General features: G+C 41.5%; 1 protein-coding gene and 1 pseudogene across 2 annotated transcripts in view; both read left to right on the forward strand.

Moving 5' to 3' along the window:
* The window catches only part of Znf609 (zinc finger protein 609), a 189825-nt gene that overhangs the window by 116338 nt on the left and 60690 nt on the right, over positions 1 to 12797 (forward strand). The window lies entirely within an intron of this gene.
* LOC104874256 lies at positions 2503 to 9232 on the forward strand (annotated as a pseudogene).

Here is a 12797-nt window from a genome sequence, read left to right on the forward strand (position 1 = left end):
AAAAAAAAAAAAAAAAAAAAAAAAAAAAAAAGTAATTCAGAATGTTTTGAGAATCTAACCATACTCATCATCTCTGTAGGAGAACTAAGTGGATAAGAAGGATTTATATTTGCTGCCTGGTATTAACATTTTTGTGGTTGAATCATTGACTATTGTTCAAGTATTATATTTCAGGAAGATGCAAAAGTTCAATACTTTTAAGAAAGGAAACAATTAAAATGATTATGCTATTAAGGATGAAGGATGGCCTTGCTCTCTAAAAAAAATTTAAGGAAGATTTCTCCAGCAACTGATTTTAGAAGAAATAAAGGAATAGGTGAATGCACTCCCAGAAGCCTGAGGGATGCCGTGATTGCTCATCTTCCTAGGAACATGGATTGGAAAGGGGCAGCCTTTCATGGGAAGGAAGGGTGCTGGGCAGACAGAATAACATATGAACTATGGTTTGTAAAAGTCAAACCTGAAAAGGCAAAGAAAGACTTGGACGGGATATAAAGAAATGAAGATTTTACAGAATATAAAGATTTTAAGATTGGCTTTTAAACTCCAGAAGCTGGTCCAATTAGAATGAATCTAAAGGATTTTAGTTAGTGCAGTTAGAAAAGCACCTCTCTCTTCCCAGAGGGTTTAGGGTTAACAGCTTGAAAGCTTGAACTGCAGCCACCTTGCCACCTAGGAAGGCAGCCTGGGTGGAGATGGGAATGGACCAGAGAAAGGCACACAAAGAGTGGAGGGATAGAAAAAGTCCCTGGGTCAGGCGAGGTGTGGTTGGACTTCTTCTCTTACATGAGAGGTGCTGAAGTCTTCCCTGTTCCACTTTGGCTGTGCTTGTCTATCACTTGAATCTGGCAGAGCCCTAATACAATTTTCGAGATGGTAAGACCTAGCTGCTTCATTCCTTAGGTTGAAATTCAGAGAAGTGAAGTGATTTTCCTGCAGTTATACAGCTTGATGGTAAAAACCTGAGACTAAAACCTGGCCCATGCCAGGCACAGTGGTGCACACAGGTACTCAGGAGGCTGCGGCAGGAAGATCACTAAGAGTTCCAGTCCAGTATGGACTACATAGTGAGCTCAAGGCAAGCCTGAACTACAAACGAGACCTTGTCTCAAAAAACAAAACAAAACAAAACAAAAAAAACTACCAACAAAAACAAATACACGGGGCCCAGCTACCTCCTTTATAAGCTCTTTAACATAAATCATTTAAGTACTTTCTGGTTAAAGTCTATGATGGGTTTGAGGATACCATTTAGGATGAACTAATGTAAGTTAATCCTTCCCTTATAGGGTATTTTGGGGGCTTTGTTTTGTGTTGTTCTTGAGATAGGGCTTCACCATGCACCCGTAGTTGGCCTTGAATTCACTATAACCTAGGCTACCCTCACACTTGTAGCAGTCCTCCTGCCTCAGCCTCCTGAGTGCTAAGATTACATACATATTCACCCCCACACCTGGCTTCAAAGTGTGTTTTGGAATGTCAGTGGAAAACTAACCTCAGTAATGTCGCTTTTATTTTCCTAAGACCATGGGTAAGTATACCATGATTGATTTGTTAATAGCTCAGTCATTTGAACTCAGGGGCTAACATTTGGCTGGTTATTTCAATTGCTCATTCCCTGGACCGCCTCAGTTTCTAAACTCAGACTTATTTTCCCAGGGGTGTGACTAATAGTATGAAATAAGGATTTCAAATGTATACCAAGCTCTTTCTTGCCTTAGAGGTTTGCACTGTTCCTTCTGCCAGTACTGCTTATTCCTTGGTTCTTGACAGGCTTCTCCTCACCTTCCAGGTCTGTTTAAATCCAGCCTCTTCAGAGATAATCCCTGACTGTACTAGCTAGCACCCACTATAGGGCCTGTTAACACATACCCTGGCTTTTTCCTTTAATAACAGTTTCTAATTTCTATTCACCCATCTCTTGCATTACAGCTGTCCATTCATTGTATAATTCAAGAACTTCATATAGGAAATACTTAATGATTGTTTACTGATTGACTTGTATGTACCCAGGGCTTGAAAAACAGTAGGAAGCACTAAGATTTTGGGCCCTGCTCCCAAGTACCTTAATTGCCCTCCCACCTCTGAGGCAGCGCAGGCAGCAGGTCTGGAGAGAGGAATCTAGGAGTGGGACTTAGCGTTGTGCTGATAGCTGTCTCAGGCATCTTTGAGTTAATATTTTATTATCTCTATTCTTCAGCTTGTCATGCCTTGTTTTTCCTCCTCTCGGTGACTTCTCACCTACCCACTTGACTCTGACTCAGATTCTTCACACTAAAAGGATATATCAGAGAAATGAGGTGGCCCTGAGAGCAGGGGAGGAAGGATGGCATGACAAGGGCCACCAGAAATCACTTTTAGCACTCTAATCGCTCTAAGGTCACAGTTTCAAGTCTAGAATGAGAGGACTTTGAGTGCCTCCTTTTCTTGCTCAGTGCCCTCAGCTTGAGTGCTTAGCTGGCAGACAGGCACCTTTCCCTCCTCAGTTCCTGTCAGCGCAACATGAAGGTCAGGCAGAGAGAGACAAATGAGAGCCGCTCAGGGAAAAGAGGTTACCACGGTAACAAGCAGGCGCGACTGCTATTTGGAAACAGGCCTAATCTTTCTCCTCCTCCTCCTCCCTCTCAGCACAGGAAGATGGGTATTGTTTAGCTGACCTGCATCCTTGGGGTGGGAGCCATAATCCTTTTCTGACAGTTCCCAGTGACACTGGAGTGAGCTGCTTTGCATTTTAATTTGATAAGCAGCAGCCACAGTTTTCTCAGAAGTGCTGGAAACATGGTTTATTCTGGCTCTATTCCAGGCAGGGTTCTGGTTGCCACACAGAGGGATTTTGAATTGCTGTTTTTCAACAAAGATTTTGCATATGTGTGGAATATGCCTGTTTTTTCTAGGCAGCTGGAATCAGATGAGTACAGGCTGTCCTTAAGACATGAAAAAAAAAAAGAAAATATGCCTTACAGAGGTTAGTAAACTATTGCCCCATCCCACTTCTAGGAATGCTCACCTGTATTGGGCCACATGTCCAGTGGCCAGTGCCGTGGATGTTCTGACTTCTGCCCTATCTTTCTGTCCCTCCTTCTACTTAATGTGCTGTGCTGTCCTTTCTCCCCTTTACCTGCCCATTCCTATTATCTCAGATCCCTTTTCTTAAACCATTACATACTTATTTTTCCTCTTTCCTTCTTAATAAAAGTATTTGATTTTTAAACAATAATAATTTTTTTTTTGTATTGGGGATCGAACTCTCGTCCTTGTGCTTGCGAGGCTGTCAGTGGAACCACTGAGCTAAATCCTTGGCCCTAACATTATTGTAATGAAAAACTGAATGATAAACTAAAAGTCATCTAGACTCTTTACCAGATAACACTGCTAGAATCTTACCCTCTTAATAGCATTTGATGATGTGCACATTGTGTAAGAGTTTTACACACTCATGTAGAGATTAACATTAATGAGTGAACAGAGTACAGGCTGTATTGCAACCTTTTTTATTTTTATTTACTAAAATGTATATTGTAGATACCTTTCCTGGATAGTAGATAGAACTGTTTCTGTGATAGTTAAATTGTTCCTAGTTTTTTGTTTTGTTTTGTTTTGTTTCTATTTGGCTATTAAAAACAACATTAAAGCCAGTGATGTAGCTCAGTGGCGCCACATCTGCCTGGCAAGGTCCCAAGTTTGATTCCTGGTACAGGACAAAATATTGAAGCAAACTGTACACTGTATATCTTCGTGCATCTGTCCTATTATTCCCGCGCTAACTGCTAGAAAAGGTACCAACTTGTAACTACGTAATAGTATGTTTTGTGTTGTTCTTTGACTTTCTCTTACCAACTTGAGTATGTTCAGTTCTTTCATCTGCCAGATAGGTAGAAATTATATTTTATTTATATTCATGTTATTTTTATATAATTAAGAATCCTCCAGTGACCCCTTCAGATTATGCACTGAAAAACGCTAACTGCTAGAAAAGGTACCAACTTGTAACTACGTAATAGTATGTTTTGTGTTGTTCTTTGACTTTCTCTTACCAACTTGAGTATGTTCAGTTCTTTCATCTGCCAGATAGGTAGAAATTATATTTTATTTATATTCATGTTATTTTTATATAATTAAGAATCCTCCAGTGACCCCTTCAGATTATGCACTGAAAAACTATGTATTTCTTTTCCTTATATACTTCCAGTCTTTTCTTGCAGTGCTGGCAAAGTTTTAAAGAAAAGAATTTTAACATCAAGTCACACATTTTTCTCTGCAGTCTCCTTCTGAAGCACAATTTTATTTTCTTTTTTTCTTTTTTCTGCTTCCCTTTCTCTTCCAGTAATGGAATACATTGGAATTTCAGCTCCAAGGTCATGTGTTTGGTCAGTCTTGTCATTGCTGTGTGCTTAGTACCTAGAATAGTGCCTGTTGGATGAGTCATTCCCCCAGCCATCTGAACCAGAGATTCTAATCATACCTGACTGACTCCTTACTGATCACCTGCATGTCTGATGTCTCACAAAGTCTAATTGCTTTTAAGTCTATTCTGTGTCACTCACTCTTTTGTCCATCATGTGTGTGTGAGTTTGGGGATTGAAGTATGATAAGGTACTTCCCCTGCTTTTTTTTTTTTTTTTTTTTTTTTTAAACAGGGTCTCACAAAATTGGTTAGTTATGCTAACTGGGTTTGAACTTGTCATCTTCCTGCCTTATCCTCCCAAAGTGCTGGGATTATAGGTGTGCACCAAACTTTCTCTGCTTAATTTTGCTTTTTTTTTTTTTTTTTTTAAACAGTGTCTCACCACCCAGTTCAGACTGGCCTCAAACTCTATATAGCCTTGAACTCATAGTGATCCTCCTGCCTCCCATGTGCTGTGATCACAGGCATGTGCCATCATGCCTGACCTTCAGTGTGCTTTGCAAAGTTGATAACATCACTGCTCCGCTTTAGATCTTCATTGACCTTTTATTTATTTGCAAGGTTAAATCCAGATTTCTCCTTGTACTATTTCTTTCAGCCCAACCAGCTTGCTGTTTTTTGGTTTGTTTGTTTTTTTCTTTATGAGTTAGAGATAGATGGAATTCGTTGATTGATCTGGAGCGGGGATTGTTTTGGGTTTTACTGAATGGATTCTGGACTCAGATTTGCCTGAGCGCGAATCCCAGCTTCATCATTTGGTAGGTTTATAATCTTAAAAAACTGTCTTAGCTTTATGTTGCTATAACAGATACTTCAGATAATCAAATTATAAAGAAAAACATATTTTTGTACTAAGGATTGAACCAAGGGCCCTTGCACTGAGCTACATTCCCAGCCCTTAAGAAAGAAAGAAAGAGAGAGCCTCATTAAACTGAGGTTGAATTTGCAATCCTCCTGCCTCAGCCTCCCATAGGGCTGGGATTGTAGGTGTTGGCCACCATGCCTGGCTAAAAGACTTATCTTGGCTTGTGGTTTAGGAAGTTTCGGTCCACCAGAAATTGGTTGACTGTGTTGCTTTTGGGGCTTGTGGCAGGATAGCATATCATGGTGGGAAGCCCATGGCAGAGTGATTGGGAAGCAGAAGAGACTGGCGTCCCCCAGTCTGACCCCTTGGAAGAACGCTGCCAGCAACATGAGGACCTCTCCCTGGGTCCCCCCTCTTAACAGTCTCACCATGCCCAGGAGCTCCAAATTGGAGACCACACCTTGGACAGTTACTCCTCTGCCCTTTGTGCATTCATCTGTAAGAACAGATGCTAATAGTAATTATCCCAGAAGGTCACTTTAAGGAATAAATGAAATGTGTAAAACACACTCTGAGAAGGGCTTTGGCGTACACATAGTAAGCATTGTGTCCTTCCATCATCAGGAGTATCATCAGTTTCAGCCCTCTTTGCCCTTTCTTCCTCATGGTCTCTCCAGCTTGCCTTCCTTCTCTTTCTCTTCACTATCCTTGGGCTCACCCAAGGAAGCTCAAGGCTTCAGTTACCTACTCTGATTTTTCTCCTGTGTTCCAGTACAGACTTTCTTAAAACTTGTGTTCAGGGCCGGGGATTTAGCTCAGTGGTTCTGGCACCTGCATCGCAAGTGCAAGGGCCCAAGTTCAATCCCCGATATGAAAAACAAAAATACTTGTGTTCTGATTCTGTCCCACCAGCAAATTCCTGTTGCTTATCTTTTGTCTAATGGCCCCAGAAACCCTGAAGTCACCTCAGATTTTTTTCTAACCTGCTGGATACTCAGTCCCTGAGTCTCACTGATTCCACCTCTAAGCTGCACCTTTCCTTCCCTTCAAGTGCTGTGGACTTGACCCGAGACAGCACCATAGCCCTTGGACTGCTCCAGTGAGCTTCCAGCTGGTATCCTGGCCTTCTGATTAATCTCCATTTATTTATTTATTTATTTATTTATTTATTTATTTATTTGGTACCGGGGATTGAACTCGGGTCTTGGCGCTTGCAAGGCAGGCCACCAAACCGCTGAGCTAAATCCCCGGCCCTAATCTCCTTTTAAAGCAGACACTCAAGATGACTTTCATCTCCCTCCATTCTGTGTGACCCCTCTGTGCCAAACTGGTGTGGCACCATATACATGGTGTTGCTCACACTAAAAGATAACCTAATTTTCCTTATGTTTCTGGCAGATTTATCCCTCAAGATTCAGCTGAAATGTTACCTGCCTCTCTCCTAGTTGACACAAATGATTGATTCTGCCCCCTTTGTGCTTCTCTTTTGCATCTTTTCTGACATTGTTTTTATTACTTGCACACCTTTGTTTCCCATGCCTGACCTAAAGACAGTGATCATACCATATTCATCACTTACTGTGGTGTAGTGCCCAGACCATAGCAGATATTTAATATTGCTGGATAAAAAAGGGCATCCAAAAAAGAACGCTTATTAGGAACCAAATTTAGTTCAAGGCAGTGCATGCTAAACCCCCTCCCACCTTTCTCCCCCCAACAGGGTTGTGAGTTGGGGAGATAGAGTGCTTTGATTTTCTCAAGGTATTTGAAAATGCCTTTCAGGATATTCAAGATGACAGGTCAGTGAAATGTGGACTGGATGGTGATACAGTTGGGTGGTTTTATAGCTGGCTGAAGAGCCATATTTAAAGAGTATGGATTCCTTAGATGTTTGGCAGCCAGGATGGCAGTAGTGTACCACAAGACTGCCTTTTCTCCATTCTTGTTCAAGATAGAAATCTGGCTCAGATTAGTTTAAGCCATCAAGGAATTTGTAGGTTCCCAGAGTTAGTTTGTTAGATTCAAACAAGGGCTCAAATAATGTTATTTGGATTCTGTCATTGCTCACCTTCATATTCTTTCCCCTGAATTGGCCTTGTTTGTTGTTATTGTTGTTGTTTCATTTTGTTTTATTTGAAGCAGGGTTTCACTATGTACTTGAGACTGACCTGGAACTCACTATATAGCCCAGGCTGGTTTCGAACTCACAGTGATCCAAGTGCTGAGATTACAGGCATGCGCTACCATGCCTGGCATGAATTGCAATTGTTTTTAGACAAGCTCCTTTCATGTGTTAAAGTGGCCTGTGGCAGCAGCAGACTTAATTGGTTCTCTAGTTTGAGGTGCCAGAGGAAGAAAGACCATAGCCTGTGGGGCCTTATCCCAAGTAGTCAGGGGAGATTGGGTCCATCCTGTAGTGGAGTCTAGAGAAGAGAAGGCATGATGAAAAGTCAGAAGTGTGCTACTATTGACCCTGCAGGCAGGTAGCTCAAACTCTGAATAGAGATCCTAACCAGAAGACACTGAAAAGGAGGAATTAATTAACAAGATCTCCTTATTGTAATATTTATTGGACTGGTTGGTGGTGGTTGTTGTTTTGTGGTACTTGGAATTAAACTCGGAGCCTCACACATGCTAGGCAAGTGTTCTGCTGCTGAGCTACATTCCCAGGATCTCCCTGATTTTTGTTTGTTTTTTTCTGTTTTTGTTTGTTTGTTTTGTTTTGTTTGGGTGGGGGATCAAACTTGGGTCCTTGGGCTTGCAAGGCAGGTGGCAGAACCACTGACTGAGCTAAATCCCTGGCCCTGTATTTCATTGTGAAACAAGGTCTCACTAAATTGCCCAGGCTACTTTGAACTTGTGTTTCTTCTGCCCCAGCCTCTGTAATAGCTGAAATTATCAGCCTGCAGCACCACGCCCAGCTTTATTGAATTTGTACCGTGTGTACCTGGGCACTATATACTGAGCATTTCGTGTTCAGTTAACCATTACAGTGACCTTGCAAAATATAGGTACCTTTGATGTTTTTTATTTTGCAGAAAAGGAAAGTGAGACTTAGAAAGATGACTTAGCTGGACACAGTAGCACAGAGCTATAGGCCCAGCTACTCAGGAGGCTGAGGTAGGAGAATCACTTGAGCCTAGGAATTCAGAACTAGCCTAGGCAACAGAACAAGATGCTGTCTCTTTAAAAAAAAATTGGAGCGGCACTTCTGAAGGTCTCGCGGATCTGTCTGTTGCTTCAGTAGTGTTTGGACACAACAGACCCGGGGACTCCCACTTTTTCATCTTCTGTCCACCTTCCAGCTGCAAATTTTGGGACCATCATCACCTCGCCCTTCTCCTGCTTCCAGGACCAGCCGTCACCGTTCTTTTGTGGGTAGCTCCTTATTGCTAACCAGCCGTGACCTCTTAGATTCATCAGAATTATTCTACAGAGGTGGAGGCCGCTATCAACCGCCTGGTGAACCTGCTCCTGCGGGCCTCCTACACCTACCTCTCTCTGGGCTACTACCTCGATCGTGAGGATGTGGCTCTGGCGGGCGTGGGCCACTTCTTCCACGAGCTGGCCGAGGAGAAACGCGAGGGCACCGAACATCTCCGGAAGATGCAGAACCAGCACAGTGGCCGAGTTCTGCTCCAAGACGTGCAGAAACCTTCTAAAGATGAGTGGGGTAAAACCCTGAATGCCATGGAAGCTGCCCTGGCCCTGGAGAAGAACCTGAACCAAGCTCTTCTGGATCTTCATACCTTGGGCTCTGCCAAGACAGACCCCCATCTCTGTGATTTCCTGGAGAACCACTTTCTAGATGAGGTGAAGCTCATCAAGAAAATAGGCGACCACCTCACTAACCTCCGCAGGCTGGCAGGCCCTCAGGCTGGGCTGGGCGAGTACCTCTTCGAAAGGCTCACCCTCAAGCATGACTAGGAGGCCCCAGAGCCCAGTGGCCTCTGAGGGGCTCCTGCTCACCAGCATCAGGGCTTTGGCCTAACCCTCTCCCTCCAGCCACTAGGCAGCTTTTTCACCTCTCTCTGGAGCCCCCTCCCAAATCTTGGAACAAAAGAAAATAAAGCCTTTTGCAGGAAAAAAAAAAAAGTATGTCTGTGATAATCCAGCTTCTATTATTGAGCTGAGATTTCAATCAGTAGGTCATTGAAGTTTGAAACAGTTACCTACATTTTTGTTATGTGAAAAATAAGACACAGAACAACGTTCACAGTACACTATCATTTGTAGAAAAGGAGCAAAGGGAAGATACATACAAACAAGGAAATAGCTGTTAACAGTTGCTTCTAGGAAAGGAATGGGGAAGACATTTTTGCATTGCCTTTGCTGCTGTTTTTAATTTAAAGTAATCAACTATAAAAGTGCAGAAAATTGGAAAACCTAGCTGGTTAAAAGTTTGAAAAGAAAAAGATCCTAGGAGGGCCAGGGATTTAGCTCAGTGGTGCAGCCGCCTGCCTTGCATGGGCAAGGTCTCGGGCTCGATCCCTGGTACAAAAAAACAAAAACAAAACTGGGAATTTCAATGGATATGTACCTCATTATGAGCTTTAAAGAATGTCCTCATTCTCAGAAGAGCCAGTGGTGTGTGTTCTGTGACAGGTACTGGACATGTGCTAAAAATTTCACTCTTTGCAATCACATCAGTAAAGTAGGGGTTATTTTCTCCACCTAAGCATGGGAGGTAGGGTGGAGTTTAAGTAGGAACTGCCTACTATTAGATAAAAGATTGTGCCTTCGACAGGTTAGTTAGATGGTCTTTAAGGTTCTTCTGTGTTCTGATGCTGTGATTTTATTTGTGTATATTCTCTTAGGTACATATATCTGATATAAAATGTACAAATGGGTTAAATACCCTGGGTTTCCTGTGCGTTCTTTAATTAGAATGACCTCTCATCAGAATCACCTGTTATTTCCTGTGAAATCCATGAGTCTTACTGAAGGTTAGACAAATCAGTAGATAATCTGAGACCTTCCAGAACACAGAATCACTCAGATGACACTTGAGCATTAGCTCTTGCCTAAATGGATGGCCACTTCCTGCTTGATCCCACAGTGCTAAGGTGTCCATAACCAGGAGTTAACCCTTAACTGTACAATGCACATCATACCACTTTGGAGTTTTATCCCAGCACTTTGATATGACAAGGAAGCCTTCTGTAGGAAGTATTGGTTCTTTATCTTTCATACTTACAAAACAAATAGGATAAAGGTCAGTTTTTCAGTAATTCATCATATATTTAACAATTTTATAAACAGCATCCCATTCAGTTTTTTGGTGTTTTTGGTTGGTTTGTTTTTTTTGGACAGTAGTTCAGGCTGGTCTTGAACTCACTATGTAGTCCAGTAGTCTAGGCTGGCCTTGAACTTGTAGTAATCCTCCTGCCTCAGCTTCCTGAGGGCTAGGATTACATGTATGTACCACCACACCCAGCTCTTTTTTTTTTTAATTTATTGTTTTTGTTTTGTTTTGGTTTTGCTTTATTTATTTATTTTTTAAAAAAAAATAAGATCTTGCTGTGTAAGTACTGCAGGCTGGTCTTGAACTCATGGCAATCCACCTGCTTCAGCCTCCTGTTTTGAGTGTTGGGATTACAGGTGTGTGCCACCATTCCCAGCTTTTTTTAAAAAAAAAAATATGTATATACTACTCACTTGTTGCTGAAATCCGTTCATCCTTAACTTGTAAATATCCCCTAGTACTGTTTTCTTTTTTTCCAGTACCACGGATCAAACTCGGGATCTTGCACTTGAGAGGCAGGCAGTGGAACCACTGAGCTAAATCCCCAGCCCTCCTTTTTTTAAATTTTGAGATATCCTTCTGCCTCCACCTCCCAGGGTGCTGAAATTACAAGTGTGCATTACTGTGCTTGGCTCCTTCTTCACTCTTGTTAATAATTATCCATGCTTGTTGGGCATGGTGGCTCTCACGTATAATACCAGCACTTGGGAGGCTGAGACAGGAGGACTGCCATCCTGGGCTACATAGTGAGTTCAAGGCCAGCCTGAACTATACAGCAAGACCCTATCAAAAAAGTTGTACAGAAAGAAAAGAAAAAAAATAATAATTTTTTGTGCTTTTTGTCTCTTTTTCCTTACCTTTCCTTCCAGACTGCCCTTTTGTGGTATACAGGCAATCTCTCTCTACTTCCTCCCTATCAGAATCCCAGTTCTCTTTAGGAATCAGGTGAGAATGTACTTCCCTAAACCCAGATTATGAAATTAGATTTGTTCTCAAAATATGGTCCTCAGACCTTCTATATCCCTGAAACCTTTTCAGTGGTTCTGAAACATGAAAACATTTTCTTAATAATACTAAAACCGTCTGCCTTTCTCACTCTTGTTGACATTTGCTTTGCTCTGCTACTGCAACAGCAGTTTTAAGGCCCGGTATAGTGGTCCTGTAATCCCAGCTACTTGGGAGACTGAGTCTAAAAGATCACAATTTCAGCTGGGCAACTTGTCTTTTACTATAATAAATTTTTTTTTTTTACTGGGAATCGAACTCAGGTCCTTGCACTTGCAAGGCAGGTGGCAGAACCACTGAGCTAAATCCCTGGCCCACTATAATAAATTTTTAATATTTAAATATTCACTATATTTTTATCATCTCATATATATTCTATATTTATATGTATATTACATTATTTATGTATGTACAGTGTATATACATTACTGAAGTAAGACAATTCTTTATATTCTTTTGTTTTTGTTTTGTATTTATTTATTTTTTTAAATTTTTTGGTACCGGGGATCAAACTTCGGTCCTTGCGCTTGCAAGGCAGGCCACCGAACTACTGAGCTAAATCCCTGGCCCCTTGTTTTTGTTTTTTGAGACAGGGTCTCACTGTGTAGTTGAGACTGACCTGGAACACACTGTGTAGCCCAGGCTGGTCTCGAACTCACAGCGATCCTCCTGCCTCAGCCTCCGGAGTGCTGGGATTGCAGGAGTGAGCTGCCACACCCAGACTTCTTTATATTCTTCAACTGAAATATTTTGCCGGCAGATTGAATGCAGAAGTAGATTTGAAAGTCCTGTTACCTTCTATTTAACCAGACCCTAAAGATTAGCAAAAATGTTTAAAAAAAGAAACTATTCCCTTATTTTTTGAAAAACTATAGCTATTTTTATTTTAAATGTTTCATATGTGTGTGCATATATAAAAGGTATTAAATGTTTTCTCAATACATACTAAATTTTAATTTCAGTGTGGTAAATGTCATTAGATATATCACACATAAAAACTCCTTGGGGTTTTCAGTTCTTGGTTTGTTTGTTTTTTTTTTTTGGTACCAGGGATTGAACTTGGGTCTTTGAGCTTGCAAGGCAGGCCACCAAACCACTGAGCTGAATCCCCAGCATGGGGTTTTCAGTTTTTCATTAATCTTATTTTAAATAATTGTTGTAACAAATCATACAGTGAGCTCTGTGTAGCATTGTTAACATCTTGCAGATTCATTGCTGCAACTGGCATGTTGACATGGATGCAGTCACACTTCTCCCATTTCCTTCTCTGCAGTTGTGTCACGCGTAAGTCTGTGTACCCTCCGCCCAGTCAGTGTATAAAACTGTTCTATCACAAG

The sequence above is a fragment of the Fukomys damarensis genome, unplaced genomic scaffold, assembly GCF_012274545.1.
Source record: "Fukomys damarensis isolate Sample0158 unplaced genomic scaffold, DMR_v1.0_HiC HiC_scaffold_25, whole genome shotgun sequence".
Lineage (NCBI taxonomy): Eukaryota > Metazoa > Chordata > Mammalia > Rodentia > Bathyergidae > Fukomys > Fukomys damarensis.